Below are 20164 nucleotides of genomic sequence, written 5' to 3'. Positions count from 1 at the left end.
AGTAGTGAAGATATGTTGATATTCATAAACAGCACAAGAAGAGAGATACTGCTTTCATACAAACACAACAGTAATAAACAACAATTCAATTATTGAATTGTCGCTGCCCACACAAATATTTCCACAACAGGATTGGGAGTGTTGCCAAAGTACACTTAATTATTTAACTGCACACTAACGTGGCACTTTGTGTAGTTCTATGTTACCAAGGGCCAGCTGCATTATACCATGTACATTTATGCTTTTTTTTTTTTTAATATTGTGTTCTTAGGGGATTGGTGTAAGGGAATTTACTAAAAAAAATTCCATGGGCAAGATGTGAGCAATCCTATGATTATTTGGAAGTGGATTTTAAGAACGGTGTTTATGCTTTTTTCTGCTTACGTTTGACATTTTGCTATATTTTAAAATGAAATTCGATTTTTAACATTTTTTTTGTTTATTTCTTTAAATATTAAATATTTATACACAAAATTATATTTTAGTTTGAAGAAAATAACTTCAGTTTATTTCAGTGACTGTATATTTGTTCAGTGTATGCATGTTAAACATTGTCTAGACAAATATTATGTACAGGCCAAACATTACAAAACACCAGCAAACACTGTAAGGATTCTGTATATATTCAGCCGACCGTTTGCTGACCTCTGGCCAATGTTAAACCTAGAGGCCAGCAGCTGACCGTGGCCTTGCTTCAGACTGGAAGAAGCAGACGCCAGGCATGTCAACGTAAAACGCAGTGGGCAACTCAGCTTACATGCTACAGGGGTTCACAGCGCATCGCTCTGACCGCCACAGCATGAAGCCGGCATATTGTGTGTCTTTAACAGCATTTAAAAAAATACAATTATTATTTATTTAAAAAAAATATTATTTTCAAGTTCTGTGGGTTTCCACTAAAAGGACATTTATTTTTTTGCCATTCTCCCGTCATGCAAACCTTTATCTGCATTGATTTCTAGTGTACAGCTAGATTTAATCTTGGTTGAAGAAAATAGGCTTGATATTACTCTGTGATCAGCGAGGTCAGATTCTCGTTTCTTTTCTGGAATAGTTCACAATTACACTGACTTCTGCCCAATTATCAATAACTCCAGTAATAGGGCCCTGTTTGAATAAGCTCTAGTGATCAATCTCATATTGGACTGCAGTCACACTGTTGCAAACAAGGCACAATTACATTCCCAGGCATTCGCAGCTTTGAAAAGTTAAAAGAGCAGAACTTCAAATGTTAAAAGATGCACATTTAAAGCCCTGACTGTCCAAAGAATTTATCATTGGTGCCGAGATGACGGTGCAGCTCGGAGGCTTGGGCACAGCAAAACAACTTGTAAAGGGGTTTTAAACGTGTGATCGTCTGTGCTGTAGCGTACCCTGCTGAAATATCATTCTTGCTGAAAGGAGTCGAATTCCCAGACTCGGAATAAAGTGGGGCCGATGCTGTTCTGGTGTTTTATAGCTTTGTCGAAGCCTTTTGAGCAGTGTTCCCTGGCCACAATGCACTTTATACTAGAACAGTGTTAAAGATAAGGGACATTCATTAATCCTTAGATGTTATAGTTATTGCCAGTGATGACAAAGGCAAGGCGCTAGTTTTTTTTATCTTTTATCACTAATTTGGAGGCAAAGGAAATGAATTGAGTTAAATCTGAGGAATGTCTAAGTTCTTAGAAGGCTTTACATTAGATTTTGATACTTTTCTGTGAACTGGACCATAGCATGAAAACACTAGAGAGTTCAGGTTGGTGATGGATGACTAGCCCTGGATCACAGAAGCCACTCCAAGTATTTCTTAATGCTTCACTGCCCGATGCCAATGGACTTTACACCCTTCTGGTCAGTGCTGGGCTTTGGGAACAGTAAGATAAGCTCATGTCCAGAGCATCTGATTTATTCAATGAATTTCTGGGGATTTTCATGCTCATGACTCTCCCTGTTCTAGCAGTGTTTCTGGAAACATCTTACCCCTCCCCCAAACTGATCCCAACCCCCTCCCATCAGCTGTGTGTGGGTCTGGCTTCTGAGGTCTGGTGAGAGACATTTGAGCCTCAGTCTGGCTAGTATTGATCAGGTGTGGACAGTAATGATGATGATGATGATGATGATGATGATGATGATGACGTAACGTCTGGTTCAGTGTTAGCTGTGCTCTTTCAGAGTCAGCCCTGTCTGCTCTATCTCAGGCCACAAAGAGGGTAAATATTTCCTCTGTGGCTTGTTATTGCTGTCATTTAGCAACACTCGTTCAATATGTAACTACATAATAATAACACAGTTGTAACATCATTTACGTAGATACTACATATTTAATTACATACTGTGTCTAGAGTTTATGGGCTTTAACAACACTGTTGTACCTTTAAAGGTACATTTACACTGTTTGTAGGTTTACTAACCAATAATGTACCTATATGTTGTATCATGTTTTTCTAATCATTTTTTTGGTAGTGTAGGAAACTCACACAAACACTGGGGAAACACATCAAACTCCTCAAAGACAGTGGCCCGAGGTGAGGCACAAGCCCAGGACCTGAAGACCCTGGAGCTGGGTGGCAGGGACAAGGCTCTGAAATTCAGTGGACTTCTTATATAATCTGTAAACCAGGAACTGCTGCTGAATCTATGGAAGTGTCTCAGCTTCCTATGAATTACAAAGAAACATTAGAGCATTAAAACAATTTCCCAGTGATGGACGCCTCCGTCTCTGGTCAGTTCTGTCCAGGCGGGGGAAGGATGGTGGAGCCGCGATCCTGTTTCCGCAGGGCAACTTAGGTAACGTTCCCAACCGTCATCAATAGGTCCCTTCTTTCATTTTCAGCACACAGAGACCTAATGGAGCATGAAATTAAGTTCCGTTGTCAATGGAGTATTTGGAGATTGTGGCTGAGGGAGAACACAGCGCTGAGCTCAAAGCCTTCGCTCGCTCCTCTGCTTTATTCTGTGGAGAGTAATGCTTAGCTGCCTTCTGAACGGCCTTGATAAAACAGTGCCTGACACATGGTCAAGCCTAAAGATGCTAAGCAGCAGTCAGCTGGACGAGTGTACTGTACAAGCCGTACATGTTTAATGGGCAAATATAATTGAAACACCTGCCTTTTCCTGAGTGTTCACTTTATTGGAAACTCCTAGTGTTCACTTATAATTTGGAGCCATCTTTTAAACCATGCAGTAATAGTCAGTTTGTGACCAGTAAAAGAACATCTGTGACTACAGCAAAATACAGTGTAAATAAAGCTGCTGGGACAAGAGTGGTCTACCAGCCCAGGTGGTCCAGATAGGAGCAGCTCTGCGGTCAGAAATGGTCCACAGAGTGGCTAACACAAACCGTACATCAACAGATGGGCTGCAGTCTCTATCCGTCTGAACCGCACGAGCCAGAAAAGGACCTGTAATCTCACACAAAGTCTGGTTTACTGAGAATACTCCACTCAACAACAGCAATAACAACAAAACAGTCACCACAGCTGACGTATCTCAGCAGCACCCTCAAAACAGCTGATCCTTCACTGCTGAAAATGTATGTAAAGCATGAATACATTTCACCTCTCAAAACGATGCAAACGAGGGTCCGGCTGCCTTTGATTTCCAGCTTCAAATGTTTTGCTGCATGAAGCGCATATGCAACAAGTTCTCAACACATGAAACAAGAAGAAGTCTCGTTAAATGCAGGATCATCTGGGGTTGGAAAAGAGAGCTGTTACAAGTTATAAATACGTAAAATCAAATGTAATTTCTAATCTAGTCATCGATGGCGCTGCCCTTAAATCTGTTATACCTTGTTCATTTCTGGGCTCATATTTCAGTATTAAATAAACTTAAAGGGAAGATGATGCTCTCAAATTATATCAGAAATAATACTGAAAATATAGTTTATATAGCACTTTTTCAAAAGCTAAAATGCTTACAATGATATTACACAGAACAAAGAACATCAAAGAGTACAAACAAAGCATTAATTAGATAAATAAACAAACATATAAAAAGCTGTACAGGTTCAAATGAGCAATAGGTGTTCAATGCTCATTTAATAGGTGACATAGAACACCTAGAAAGGACAGGAATATACGCGTAAATCTAAATATAGGCAAATAACAATAACCATGACAAAAACAACACCACTGTGTTAAAATTAAGCCATGTGCCAGACTTCTAAAGGGATTGGGATCCAGAAAATGGTCTCTTCATGCATGAATGTTAACACAAAAGCTCTATCACTGCTTTTGCATTTTTATCCCTCGTCAAAAGCACTGTCAACAGGTTCCCGCCTGCATTAAAGAAGAGAAATCTGGGATTTGTGCTTCCTCCAGCCGCCTCCGTCTAATCCCCGTGTGCGTGTGCACTCATCGCTCGTGAAGTTTGCCACCGCTGCTGCTAATAGACGCCGCGTTCCTTCCTAAGCCACGTGTAGTGTAGCGGTTTCTATGGGGCCTGGGCTTTGATGCCTGATAACAGCTTCATATCGGAGCTTGTGCAACAGGTCCAGATTATACTTCCACCATAAACAACAGTCACCTGGCTGCACAGCACTGTGTTGGTGTTTGTTTTATGGTGTACATCAGCTGCATGCAAACAGATCCCATGCAATGTATGTCCAGAGGTTTGTAGACACTATATCGCAGGTAGTTAAGCTATTTTAACATGCAGCCATCTCCTCAGAAGAGTGTCGAATGAAACTGGGTGCTCTGGAGCAGCCACACCTGAATTTAAACTCACCTTATGCAATGCAAAGTGTTGGCCAGAGGGGTATCTAAAAGGTTTAATTTAATTGCACCACTCAGGACAACATCTAAAACAGGTAAATCCAAATGAACTGTATGTACCTGAAGAAGAGCTACAGAAACAGTGCTGTAAACCGTTACAAATGATGTGCCTATCCAGAAAACAAGATCTTAAAAAATCAGTATGTACATGATGAAACGTAGCTGCCTAGATATTCCTAAGCATTTTTATGAATAAGTTATGATTCATTATGATGTTTTAAACGTTTTATACAATTACTAAGTGTGCCCTGTGAAGGTCTGGCGCCCCCTCCAGGGTGTATTCCTGCCTTGCGCCCAATGATTCCAGGTAGGCTCTGGACCCACCGCGACCCAGAACTGGATAAGAGTTACAGACAATGAATGAATGAATGAATGAATGAATGAATTACTAAGTGGTTTCACAACATCCACACAAGCTTTATGTTATTTACCTGAAGAAGAGCTACAGAAACAGTGCTGTAAACCGCTGTGTCAATTTATTACACAGGCTTTCTCCAACATTTTGGAACTTACAGCTAGACTAGGGTTACTTTAAGGTTGGAAATTAGGGTTATGGTTAGATTTAGTGTTTTACAAGTGGTAGTTACATTTTTAGTACACATTGTATGGATCCTGGGAATCGGGACAAATTCACCTTGATACCAGGCTGTTCCTGGATGTCCATGACATCACCAAGCCATTCTGCACGTGATACGACAGCATGACTAGACTGAGAGGAGGGTGCGGCTTCTAACGTGGCCTTTACCAATAGAAAAACATGTACAGTTTGACAGCAAAAGCCTCCCACTGTTCATCATAACAACGTCTAATGGTCATGGACAGTGACAAATTACAAAAAAATGACACCTTAGTTTTATTTTCACTGGATACAATTAGCAGCAAAAGGCAGATCCTGTTACTAATGGGCAGGGTGTGTCCTGCTACTACTGGCAGCAGGTTGTCTCTTGTTACTCACTAGATCCATTACGAAATATTTGACCCTAGAGTCTCGTAAAGGGTTACTGGGTGATTCCAGTGTGAAAGAGATGTATTCAGTCAGTACAAGTGTAAACAAAAAAAACTATTATGCAAGTGGACCTTGGGTGGTGCACAGACCTTCAGACAATGAATCCGTTTCCATAGCGATAGCAGCTGACGAGAGGGACATAACTGCATGGATTAGCATTACTGCTGCTGTTAATATTCTTGAGGTGGGGGGCAATAACAGCATGTAACGAGTCCTATAAATATCATCTCAAAAGCTCTTGAGCGAGCGCTGGAATGCTACTCTGAGAGCAGCGTGTTAGCGCTCGCCAGAGCAGTGGAGTCGCGAGGAGGAATTTTGTGCTGTTAAGGATTCCTTTATCGTCAGAGCAGGCTAAATATAAAATTCTGCTGATGCCATGCTTTGCGTGTGTGTTTGTGTGTGTCCTACCGGATGTGCTCCGTTCTGATGTTTGTGTTTCTGAAAAGTTTTGGCCTAAACTATTCGATACGCATGGTGTAAAACGGTAGTTGGTCCCTCTGTGTGTTACACTTCTTTGTAGGCTTTAGACTAGATTTGGAATCAGTGCTGTGAGGATTTTATTTGTATGTGTTATTAATATTAGTGAAGTCAGGGATAGAAGTTGAATGATTAGTTCTGATTCACAAACTCCACTCCAGCTCATCTCTAAATGACTGGATGGAGCTACACACTCTCTCACTTCTTAAGGTGGCGACCTTAAGCTCATTTCCTGCTCTCCAGCTTCCTACGTCATTTAATGCATTTCTATTGTCTAATCATTTGGAACGTCCTATTCCACAGCTGGGGCCTCTTAAAATAGCTGATTTCTCTCAACCCAGGTGTCCACAAACGTCTGGACGTGTAGTGCCGAGTGTAAATGATTCCGAATGTGTGAATGGCGATGTGCTTGGGTGTATCTGTGTGCTGTGCAATGAGAGCTAAGGGTCAGGTAACGGGGTCAGTGAGCGACTGGATGCTGGAGGTGCTGTCACTGAGACATCACCATGACAACAGTGTGACACAAACTAGCTGCAGGGTCACTAGCCTTTGAGACCTTCAACCTGTCAATGTCAGAGAGAGAGAGAGAGAGAGAGACTCAGCTTCATCCTGATCAGGGATTGCTGTTGATCCTGAGCCAAACTGCTCCACAATGCAATAACTGACCCCAAGGCAGGACCCCAGGGCATCACACACTCACATAGACATCCACACATTAACTAATACACTCACAGCTGTGGACAGTTTCACACACTCACCCATTCACTCTCACACACATCTGCAGACAATTTCACACACACACTGTCACTCTCTCTCTCTCTCACACACACACACCTGCAGACAGTTTTACACACTCACTCAGTCACTCACACCTGTGGACAATTTCATACACACTCTCTCTCTCTCTCTCACACACACACACACACACACACTCTCTCTCACACACACACACACCTGTAGACAGTTTTACACACACCTCTCTCTCTCTCTCTCTCTCACACACACACACACACACTCTCTCTCTCTCTCTCTCTCTCTCTCTCTCTCACACACACACACACTCTCTCTCTCTCTCTCTCTCTCTCTCACACACACACACACCTGTAGACAGTTTTACACACACCTCTCTCTCTCTCTCTCTCTCTCTCTCACACACACACACACACACTCTCTCTCTCTCTCTCTCACACACACACACACACTCTCTCTCTCTCTCTCTCTCTCTCTCACACACACACACACCTGTAGACAGTTTTACACACACCTCTCTCTCTCTCTCTCTCTCTCTCTCACACACACACACACACACTCTCTCTCTCTCTCTCTCTCTCTCTCTCTCACACACACACACACACACCTCTAGACAGTTTTACACACACCTCTCTCTCTCTCACACACACACACACACACACCTGTAGACAGTTTTACACACACCTCTCTCTCTCTCTCTCTCTCTCTCTCTCTCTCTCTCACACACACACACACACACACTCTCTCTCTCTCTCTCTCTCTCACACACACACACACACACACACACACCTCTAGACAGTTTTACACACACCTCTCTCTCTCTCTCTCTCACACACACACACACACACACACACCTGCAGACAGTTTTACACACTCACTCAGTCACTCACACCTGTGGACAATTTCACACACTCACCCATTCACTCTCACACACATCTTAAACACTCACTCTGTCAGAGTTTTTCTGCAGCAAAATATTGGCAACCTTCTATTGCTGTATATTTATATACAACATCTACAGTGTGCAACTTACAAAGTGAGCAAAGACAGGAAGCACAAGGTAGAGGTTTGTGTTTGGAGGGCGGAGGGGTTGGGGTTTACACACCTCAGTGATGCAGAGTGTATTATGTCTGAGCAAACAAACAAGAAGACAACACTAGTGAAAGTGACTCATTGAGAAGCAACCGCTTTGTGTCAAGTCACTCTAATGAGTTCAAGCGAGCTTCCTCCGCACTCTCTTCAGTTCAGAGAGGGCCATTTCCCACCCACGCCTTCCTTCACGTTCAGTTACTGGGAAAGAAACAGAGGCTCCTCCTCATCCACGCTTCACTACTTTATATTTATGTTCAGATTTTGGGTAAAATGGGTATTAAATGAATCAACATGAAGGTCCCTGGATTAAACAGTGTGCCACTGTCAAAGAACTTGTCAATGTGTGATTTCTGCACACATTAAGTCGGTGCTCTCTGTTTTCATTTCCATTGCACATACTGCTCCAACGTTTTTGCCCCTGGGTTTGTAATTTAAATATGGGTATTTTATAAGACCATTGCCCTCCACATCTCCAGCTGTCCAGGGAGGTACTAGGTATCTGGAGCTTGGAGTCATGACGTGTTAGATGCCAGTAAAGGGAGACACATTGGTGTCTTGGCGCTGGGGCGTGCCAGTTGAGATTTGGCCGGTGGCAGTGTCCAGCTGCTGTGAGCTGAGCGTTTAGTGTGGTGCTCCAGTGGCTGGCAGAGGGCCTGCAGAGGACCTGAAGCTGCCCTGGAGAGTGAGGGGTGCTCTTCTGGCCTTGGAACCAGCACTGGCATCCATCCCGCTGGAGGCCATTTCAGGGATGTGGTGCAGCAAAAAGGAAGGGCATGTAAGTGGTGGGGGCTCACATGCATCACACACCAGGCAGCCTTTCTTGAAGGTATCTGTGGGGAACAGAAATGGGCCCTATATCACAGTTCCATGTTTTCCCTTTATTCATTTATTGATTGTCTGTAAGCGCTTATGCAGTTCAGGGTCACGGTGGGTCCAGAGCCTACCTGGAATCATTGGGCACAAGGCAGGAATACACCCTGGAGGGGGCGCCAGTCCTTCACAGGGCAACACACACACACACACACACATTCACTCACACCTATGGACACTTTTGAGTTGCCAATCCACCTACCAACGTGTGTTTTTGGACTGTGGGAGGAAACCGGAGCACCCGGAGGAAACCCACGCAGACACAGAGAGAACACACCACACTCCTCACAGACAGTCACCCGGAGGAAACCCACGCAGACACGGGGAGAACACACCACACTCCTCACAGACAGTCACCCGGAGGAAACCCACGCAGACACAGGGAGAACACACAACACTCCTCACAGACAGTCACCCGGAGGAAACCCACGCAGACACAGGGAGAACACACCACACTCCTCACAGACAGTCACCCGGAGGAAACCCACGCAGACACAGGGAGAACACACCACACTCCTCACAGACAGTCACCCAGAGGAAACCCACGCAGACAGAGGGAGAACACACCACACTCCTCACAGACAGTCACCCGGAGCGGGAAGCCTGTGCCCAGTGGAGCCCTTCTGGCCCAGCGTTCCTGCTGTTTGTTGATGCTAAAGCGCCCAACTGTTGGTGTTGGCTCCAGTGACCCAGCGAGCAGGAGCTAGCTGTACTGTGAGGAGGCGGAGAGGACCTGCAGGACGGTTAATAATGCAGGAGGCAGTGGTCAGGGCTCCGCCGCACGCAACCTTAAATATTCATTCACCACGGGCATTCCTCCTGGAGGAGGGAGAGGGAGGGGGAGAGCCACTGGAGCTCCCATGCTGCCAGGACAAATACAAACACTGCATCTCATACAGGAGACAAAAACCACACACAGATGAACCTCCTAAGGCTACCTCCACTACCAGAGCCTTGCTGAAGCTGTCATACACCTTAAATGGGCAGAATAATGTTCGGAAGTGACTCACATCTGACTTAAGAGCAATTTTCAACAGCTGACCTGTTGTCTCTGACCTTACATCTACAAGGTGGACCAACAAGGTAGGTGTCTAACACAGTGGAGAGTGAGTCGACGGTGTTTTAAAACTCCAGCAGCACTGCTGTGTCTGATCCACTTGAACCAGCCCAAAACACACTAACACATCACCGCCTCATCAGTGTGAATGATCCACCGTCTGACCCATACCTGCCCTGTGGTGGTCCTCTGAGGGTCCTGACTATTGAAAAACAGGGTGAAAGTGGGCCAACCAAGTACAGAACCAAGAAACAGATGCACTACAGTCTGTAACTGCAGAACTATAAAGTGCACATTTATGGCGAGTGGAGCTGATAAAATGGAGAATGAGTGTAGAACCAGGAGGTCATTTTGTTGTATATAAAAACATAAAGCAGCACACATCTTTGTACACATATGTATTATTTAACTAAGTCTATAAACTCAACCTTGTTATTCAGAGGGTCCAGGGGGACAACTGTCTAGCAGCTTGTACTCTTTCCCCTACAGAGAGACTGGTGACCTGGATGTCCTTATTTGGGTAAGACTCTGAAACAGCACTTGGTCCAGTTCTCTGGACACAGGGCAGACCAGGTCAGGGACACCACGGGGTTTTCCTCAGAGAATTCCAGTCTAATTGAGTTCTGCATATTCCATAATCATCCTTTTTTTTATTCCAAGCGTGCACAGTAACAATTTGCTGCTAATGATTTGTTTTGAATTCTCAATCAACTAAACAGCCAGCGTTACACTCCCCCCTCATACATAACCATGACTGGAGGGAAAACATTAAATTAAACGCAATGTTATGCATCTGCCAATAACCATTAAAGCATAATGGCCCAGTATAAGATATTAAGAAGCAGGTAGAGAGGGTCTCCATTAAATGCAGATATGTAATAAAGATCGATACAAAGAGGAAACCTGATGACATCTGGGCCCAAGCGAAAAGCAACAAATGGACATTAAATCACAGTAAGTGAAATCATCTTAAATCTAGTCGATATCGTTGGACCTGTATCTCATACCTCGTATCGTTTGTAAGGCAGCTGTGGCCTAATTGTTAGGGCTGTGACCGGAAGGTTGCCAGTTTGATTGCCCCCAGCTGAAGAGCCCTTGAGCAATGCTCTCTGGGTGCCTCTGTGTGTGTTTTCATTGCTCCTTATCACTAGTGGGTGTATGAGTGTGTTTCCACAGCCACACATGGGTTAACTCCAGAGGCTTGATTTCATAGAACGACAATAAAAGCAGAATTTCACATATTGTTAAAGAGTTCTGTTCAAATATTCCAAGATTTTTCAACATGTTTCTTTATAAATCTACTTGCTTTACGTGAGTCACCTGTGGTATTCCATTGGCTGATGTTTTATTGCTCCTTGCCAACTTTATCTACCAATGGAATAAGGCACTTTCACTGGATGAAATCACTATCAGAAATGTTGACTAATATATATTGACTAAGCTGATTTCAGGTGTAAAGATAGTATTTGGACCAGGTGCATCCAAAGAGGAACACTCCGCACACGTTTTAATGGCTTCCGCAGGCTTTATCGTGGTAACTCATCTACAGCAGTGAGGTCCGCTGGTTAAAAGAGCAGCGGCACCATTTCCATCTGAATGAACAGATAAGTGTGTTCCACACTGCGGCGTAGAGGAAGTGGAGATAATTTTCAAGAAGAGAAAGATCACCACCTGGTTATCTCTGCACTGGTGAGGCTCAAATGCAGCTTAGCATTGTGGGAAAAACTGAAAAGACCGGGGACAAGGAATGTGTAACAATCCAGCCAGAAATGGGCCGATTTTTTCCCATGATTTTTTTTTTATTATACACTTTTATTTCAGGCACATTTGCTTATTTCATTTAACTTTAGCTACAAGCTGATAAAAATCGAAAACAGATGTTCCACTAATGTCCAGCACACAATAAACATACTTATACATTCTTATAACCAGTGTAAGGCAAGTGTGATGATTAAAGAATGCAGTGAGCATGACCTTAAATTGATTTAGCTATTAGCAACATTAGCATCTCACTCTTAACTAAGTTAGCTGGTCAACCACATTTAGTAAACTCATATTTAATACTATTTTATCATTATTAGCATGTCCAAACATTGGATAGTAAATTGAAAAATAATTTCCTGCACTGGAGACTGGAGACACCCTGATTACAATTTTCACCGGTGTAAAGAATCCTTATTTGCAAAGTTTCTCTAAATTAAACCACTAATAAAATCTCATTAAACCACTGAATATTTCGTGAATGACTTAAAGGCTAAGCACCAGCTCTATGAAAGTGTCAACAAATAACTACAGTGGAATTTGAGTTCCTAACTTCAAGGAATAAGGTTTAAAAGACCGTTGGTCCCCCCCAACGGTGTTGGGAAACTCTAATAGCCGTCTTCCCTGTGACGTAGATGGTGGACAACACTCTAGAAGCTGCACTTAATTTAATGCAAAATGACGAAAAGGTGTGTTGTTTTTGGCTGCAATCATTCAATGTACAGTGGGACATCTGTGCACAAATGGCCCAAAGATCCCAAAATATCCAGAACATGGACTAAATTTGTCAACTTTAAACGGGCACTTTGGAAAGGACCATCCGCTCACTCCGTTATCTGTAGCTCATTTCACTGGCGCTTTTCAAACAATATGGGCATGTAAGGACACCAACGAAAGGTGTTCAAGAGCCTATGTAACATGGAGGTAAACAGGGTAAGGACACTCACTTCGCCTGTTTTAGTTGGTGTTAGTTAACGTTAGCTTGACTCGCTAAACTCGGTGGCTCAGATTATACTCGGCTACGTAGCTGCATTACGGAGGTTTATAGTGTCGGATGAATTCGAGTTCGACTTCGATCACATTTACAAGAATAACGGTACCTCTACATTTGAGTTTAGCTTATTGCTAGGCTATTGTCATGAATAATGTTGGTTATTTAGCTAGATACTGTCATAACAGTCAGTCATAACGGTGTTTTACCGCGGCGTTGTTCAGCTGTTGTCCACCAGTGACGTCACGGTCAGCTCCGTAGTGAGCTCGGGTTTTTCCGTCAATTTAATAAAATTGTCAGTTTTAAAGCAAATTAAGCTGCTATTTTCATTTTAATTCATACTTATATCTGTCAGTAACTACAATAATGTGGAATATTCATGGAGGTCCATTAAGTGGTGCTTAGCCTTTAAGATCTAAATGGTTATAGACGGGGTTAATGCTGATTTTAAAGCTGGGAAGGTGCCTGAAACTACATTTTGTACACAATGTACAAACTCTCTTTAAAAATTAAAAAAGATAAATATATAAAAAGTGCAAATTCTCATTGAAGTCAAGTCGGAGCTACTACAAAAACAACAACAACAAAAAAAAAATTGAAAAATCATTTGAAGTCTCCTTTAAAGAGGAATAGGAGTGTGTTCAAGGCCTCATTCTACATAATATCGCCTTTGAGGAGGGGTCCTGCAGAGACGACACTGAGCACATATACATTTCACACATCCTATCCACCGCAGACCCCATCGCTTTCAACCTGTTTGTTTGTTAAATGAGCCGTGCTTGCCATCCATAATTGTATTTTCCAACATTAATTAAAAGGCGGGAGTGGGGCACTGTGTGTGTGTGTGTGTGTGAGAGAGAGTGTTTATAGAGGACAGGAAGAAACACCACCACTACATCTGGATGTCGCACCCCCTCCCCCTGAACCCAAAGCTGTACAGATTCCTCAGCCAAGAAAAAAAGACACTTATCCCAAATACAATTGGCCTGAAATACATGTGGTTTTGGGTCTGGTAACAAATGAAAGGGGTCAGTCTGCACTAAGCACTGAGTCTCAGAAACACTTCCTATAATGAGGAAGACCACCACTAATTAGCTAGCTACATGGTTGTTTAGTGGGTGACAACATAAGTTCCGGACTGGGGTTCAGGTCCCTGCTGGAGTAAGCACACACCGTCTGAAGTGTCAGTGAAGGCTAAGGGATGATGTCATTTCTACATAAACTTTGATAATCCGAGTTTTGCGCACTCCCTCATTTCACTTAACCCCCGATCATTAAACTTCGAGACATGGAGCGTACAATTACACGACCAAGATTAATCTGTATTCTCATGTGGCATTGCTTTCTCACCATTGCCTCAGTTGCATCAGCCCCGGCCTTCTTGCAAACTCCATCACAGTCATTAGTCCTGAGCTTATTAAATGCAAAAAGGACACTGTGATTTGCTGTGTTTACGGCCTTCAAACAAACAAAGGGGTTCAGCAAGTTGGAGCGCAAAAATGACACAGAGAGATATCAATAATAGAGAGAGAGAGAGAGAGAGAGAGAGAGAGAGAGAGGAAAGAGAGAGATAGAGAGAAAGAGAGAGAGAGAGAGGAAAAAGAGAGAGAGAGAAAGAGATAGATAGATAGATAGATAGATAGATAGATAGAGAGAGAGAGAGAGCTGATCCCATATGAATCGTATTGCCCTCTGTTCCACTCATGGTCTGTTTGAATACCTAACTGAATATAGTTTGACATTCTTAAACCCCTCCTGCCACAAAAATATACATCCAACTCTCCTCATGAAGATGTAAAAGCTTGTTAAATTATCTTCACCCTGAATATCTGGCAACCGAGTGTTAAAAAGCAGCCTTCTTGCTTAGAAAAGCAGTTCTGTGTTTGTGTAAAGCTATCACTTACAGACAACAAGCGTCTTCTTCAGGTACATTACATCGACTTTGAGCGTATGTAGTGGAACAGCGCCACCACTGGATGGGAGCTCCTTTACTGATAATAACACAATAAATTGGGTTTTCTCCTCTATATTTAATTTTAGACATGATACAATGTTGGATCTCTCTTTACGTAAAGCAGGGTCCCATCGTTCTGATAAACAGCGTCTCCTTCTCTTAAAGCCAAACCACAGCTGAGTCAACTCCTTTGTTTGCGGCTGCCTTGAGTTTTCTTTTATAGCATTAGTCTAGTTCTGGTATGTGATAAGAAATGGATGTAAGTGCTCAGACAACGTATGGGTGATTGTGAGCTGGGTTAGTGAACAGAACAGTGCTACATTACACTATTCAATATATAAACGGCACTCTAAATATATATTAAAAGACCCACCTTGGCATGTAAAGTTACTAAACTGCAGCGCCATATCTTTGGACAGGGCTGAGAAACAAGGATTCGATCCAGAACGTTTTGGTTTTTGAAGCTAGAACGTTCTCTCATGGCGCTGATGTTATACCGAGAACGCTCTGTCCTCCAGCCACCTGTAAGTTTAATGACTGCCTTCCAGTGTGGAGCTAAACATCCACAGTCCAGCTGCACAGCCATATTTACATTAGCTCGCATAATACCACACGCATTAGCATACATTTGCATGCGTAACTCAATATGGTAATTCAGGTGGAGTTTCGGAGCGCCGTGATCGAGCGAGGGACTTATCCCCTCTTTATTCGAGAGATACGGACCGCCGCACGTACTTCTGCAAAAGAACACGAGAGGCTATTATGTGTCATCCAGTTGCTTAAATCCTCCATTTAAAGCCAGATCAACGTCGATTAAACGGCAATATATTCGAGCACTATATTTAACCAACATCACCGTGACATGCTGTTAACAGTGTAATACGGACCGACTGTGGTTCCGCTGCAAAAATAACATAAGAGGCTATTATGTGTTCCCCAGTCACTTAGACCTACTCTTTAAGCCAAAAACACTGTCCAATAAAGGAGGCTATTTTCCAGCACTCTCAGCTCTCTTATTATCATTTTAAACCCCTCCCCCACCCGCCACTATAGTCATGACCAACTCAAACTGTTAGATAAAGACTCCCCCAGTCACATACAGTGCTATCAGCCTCGGAGGATGAGGGCAGCGTATGCTGTATGTCAAACTGAGGCTAACACAACGCCACAGGAGAGCTCAGCACACTTGGAGGAGGATACTAACTGTCCAGATCTTCTATGACAGATACCCTAAAAGGTATTGAGAACGCTCTACACTAGATATTGCAACACTTTTCTGCAAGGATCTGATAGCATTCAGCCTTGAGTGTGAAAGGAGGTCTTTTCTATGGTGGGCTACGTCTCCTGGTCACAGAGTTTAAAGATCAGTGTCCAGGTTCGGATACAAAAATGACGCTTCCATGATGATGCACTGTCAGCAGCAACCCTCTGCTGCAAAGTGTGAGGTGTGTCTGCGAGTTAAAGTTCACCGAGCATGCTCACTGCCTCTGGAGCCAGGACGAGGCCTCTGAAGACGGGAGGATGCTTGGATCATGCTGGTCAGCCCTGCTGCCAAGTTGGCCCCCGCCCAGCAGCTATAAATACTCCACGCCTCATTTAGATCCATACGCAGCACCTGGTCGCCATGGAGCCCGGAGCACCCAGGGGTTTGGCGCCTGTTCATTTGCAGTGCAATCATGTAGGTCCAGCTCATTACGAGAAGCGGTCAGCCACGACCCACGCAGGCTCCTTTGACCGGGTTCGTAAAGAAACTGACCTCGTGTCGGCATACGGTTTAAAAGACTGAAACAATAGCCAATCAGTAGCAGGCTAAAAAGACAGCTTTGCATCACATTCAGTAATCAGCAGACGGGCAGTGATGCTTTCTTCATAAACAATATTAAATAATACACAATAATGACTAGGAACAACTGTGCAACACACATCAAGACCCCATCAGATAAACTTACACTGCACCATCTCCTGAAAACACTCGCATCTGTTTGGACACAGGAGGTTCACAGCACTGTCCATTTCTCTGTTCATGCGAAGAGCAGGGTTAGAAATAGAAATATGAAAGCAGTAACAGAACCCATCTGCTAAACTCTGAAAGAAGTAAACTCTTGGATGTTGGTGAGAGCTGAGGGGAGTAAACACCAGTACCATGAAGTGAGGGGACGCCTTATAACGTCAGTTGGAACACTACTTAAGGCTAATTTATGCTATGCTTTTGCGTCGAACCTACACTGCAGGCAATTCTTAGCTCCCTACGAAGTGTCCTATGCTGTAGCCTGATAGCACCTCCCCAGAAATGTAACAACACATAGACACAGAGCACAATTGCTGTGATTGGTCCGCAGCCAGACGAACATGGATCAAGCTGAGGAGAAATGTCCAGGGTCTTTTCCACAGTGCACACAGTAGTAATTCATAGTGAGAACCTCCGACATTGCTTTGTACGTCATGGCTATGTATTTGTCGCTTTTCTAATACTGCATTTAAACTATTCTCTGTCCCAATTAGCACCCTACTCCCTAAACAGTGCCCTTTACAAATGTATAAACTAGACTACTACACCACTACATTGTGTATTACACGGGGTGGAGAAAGATATTTGAGATTCAGCTGTAGTTGTCCGACTGTAGAAGGAGTTGATTGTAAAGTGCAGTGCAGAAGTATAAACGCAGGCTGTGGTATAGGCTCAAGTCAACACAGAAGCATAAATATGCCTTTACACAGCTGCCTACATTGCTAGGGCCTACTAAGGCAGCTCAGTAGAAACTGGGAGACACCCGGTGCATTTGGTGCCCCATCAGCTCTGTTCCAAAATCAAGTTTCATAGTTCCTCAGAAGTGCAGAGGCTGTTCCCACATCAAAGACACCACAAACTTCAGATGAATAACCTGGGTTTTCAAAGAAATATTACATTAGCAGGGGTTTTAAAACTTTAATACTTATACAATAGAGTGGAAGGGTCAGTAGTGTGCGCTCCCTGGGTCTCCATGGTTACAGACGCCTCTGGCAGCCTTTGGACTTTTATTCCCTGAGAAAAGCCTCAGCGCTCTTAACCAGCTGCACCACTCTGGAGGCGGCAGCGACTGTTTACGAAGTCTTGTACTCCATAAAGTCTGCACTTAGATCAAGGTCAAGTAAAGCATGTGGCTGTGGGGTAGGTGTCCAATAATGTGCCGAGACGGAGCTTCCTTCAGAAAACAGAGGGAAGATAACATCCATATTCCCAAAAATGTTTAGTAAACGTTATGATGGGAATTTACAAGGAATTTACAAGGAATTACACTTTTCTAGTTCTGCTTACAGACTGTAGCGCATGTGTTGCTCTGCATGCTTTGTTTGCCACTTCTCACTCTGTTCTTCACTGGTCAGGACCTTCACAGGACCCCAACAGAACAAGTATGAATGGGGTGGTGGGTCATTTTCAGCTCCGCAGTGACACTGACGTAACTGTGGTGTGTGTTAGTGTGTGTTGTGTGTGTCCTGAGTGTTAAAGGTTGACTCTTGCGGTAAGCATAGCGTTCCCTTATACATTTTGGATACGATTTTGATACAATAATCACTCCATTAACTCTAATAACACACTCCAGCTGTTGTGGAGGTCAAGGGAAAGCGAATGGGTTCCACTGCACGACCCAAGCCTCCAAAGTCAGCACGGAGTTGGCTGGATCTGATGAAGCTCATTAGCGTGGGGGAGCTATTTTTAAAGCATCTCTCTTGGCGAGATGTCCCTAGACTGGTGAACTCCACGCTTTGTGCTGTGTGCATGTCTCAACAATCCTCCAGCCCCCCAACCAGAACACACAAGTGTGTCAGCTTCACTCGCGTCACCTCGCGCCACGTGACACACACACACGCTCATACACACACACAAGGCCATGATGGTACACAACATGAGGCACGTTTACACACACACACCAGTGCACTTCTGAAGAAGCATCATTGAAAGTATCCAAAACAGCCCACTTGGAGATCACTGTTTTTGTGATGTCACAAAAATGGCAACCCATTCAATCTAGTTACATTTTCGCTTCATTTATACCCAGAGATTCTCAGCCCATCCTTGTAACCAATGAGAATGGAGAATGCAGCTGAAATGTTACAAGCTCATATTTGTGACATCACAAAACAGTGATTTTCAAATGTGTCTTAACTGAGGCTGCATGGATACACTTACAATACTTTTTTTTTTACAAAATCTAAAAAGATGCTGGAATATATTCAAATGTAAAACAATTGTATCTAAAATGACAAAAAAAACAAACAAACACAAGAAAACAAAAGGCCCTTAAAGCGCCGTTTCGGGTCTGTATTCAGTGTCAATGCCCCTAAGAACCTATCAATTTTGAGGGCCCCATCTTTGGTGTACACCCCAAACCTTGTGGACAGTGCTAGGACATTGTTTACTATTTGGACCGAGACAGGTCGGCAGGGTCAAATCCTTGCAGTGAATGGAATAACAGCAGGCCGAATGTGCTGAATCGCATGGACGTCCTAAGACCTCTGTGGGCTGACGTTGTGAAACTGAATCGGAGCGTCTGACTACAGACCCTCAGCAAATAAGTGTATTGACCTGCTAACACAGGCCAGCCATGAGGACCATAAGGTGCCACTTGGGAAACTTCCCCAGCCTCTCTCTTTCCATACAAGCCAATGAATCAGCCTGGAACAGCTTTTAATAGAGCGAGATATGAGAGGTGCATTAAAAATTCATGTATCTAATAAGAATGAATGGTGGCGATCTTGATACCAGCCCTGGTTCTTTGGAACTCTGTTTTTGGTGGCATGGTGTATTAGATGTTAGCATTAGCCTGTGTAAGCATTCATAGTGTGTCTGGGAGTTGCACAAACTAATGCTGTGTGTATGTGTGTGTGTGTGTGTCAATGCACTGGCAACTGCAGAAGAATCAAATGGCTATATTTACAATCCATTTTAGATGTTTGGACTCTCCTAGACGTAACCGTCATGTGCCCAAATAACCACTCGTGCCCAAACAATGCAAGAGATATAGGTGATATAAAGATTACAATTGATTTCAGCAATAGCAGGGGTCCAAGCAGCTTCACTTAGACCAGGATTAATAATATATTCGACTAAGATTGCATGGAGGTCCATGCTTAAATCCATGAAAATATGCATTAGCCTCTAAGGGCATCAATGAAGTGGTAGCATCTAACAACACAGTGCCTAAGGTCTGATATAAGTGCAGCAGGTTTGAATGGATAACAGGCAGAGGTCACTTCACACCACAATGTTTATGTTCTTCAGAGGACAACAAACACATGAGAACAACCGGGCCAGGGAAACTGATAGGAAGAGCCAATCACAAGGCTCAGGTTACCACCCATTCATTCCCTGTGAAAAGGTGTGTTCCCAATATCTTTGGGAGGGGGGAGTGGAGTGTACCCAAACTTTTGCCCAGGACTGGATTTATGACAGTACCCAGCCATGGAA

The 20164-nt window shown here is 43.5% G+C and overlaps 1 protein-coding gene across 1 annotated transcript in view; it reads right to left on the bottom strand.

Annotated features, from left to right (window-relative positions):
• The window catches only part of xkr4 (XK related 4), a 50906-nt gene that overhangs the window by 29553 nt on the left and 1189 nt on the right, over positions 1–20164 (bottom strand). The window lies entirely within an intron of this gene.

Source organism: Hoplias malabaricus, chromosome X1 (genome assembly GCF_029633855.1).
Source record: "Hoplias malabaricus isolate fHopMal1 chromosome X1, fHopMal1.hap1, whole genome shotgun sequence".
Classification (NCBI taxonomy): Eukaryota; Metazoa; Chordata; class Actinopteri; order Characiformes; family Erythrinidae; genus Hoplias; species Hoplias malabaricus.
The sequence above is the reverse complement of the archived record's forward strand: the minus strand, read 5'-3'. Positions and strand labels throughout refer to the sequence as shown.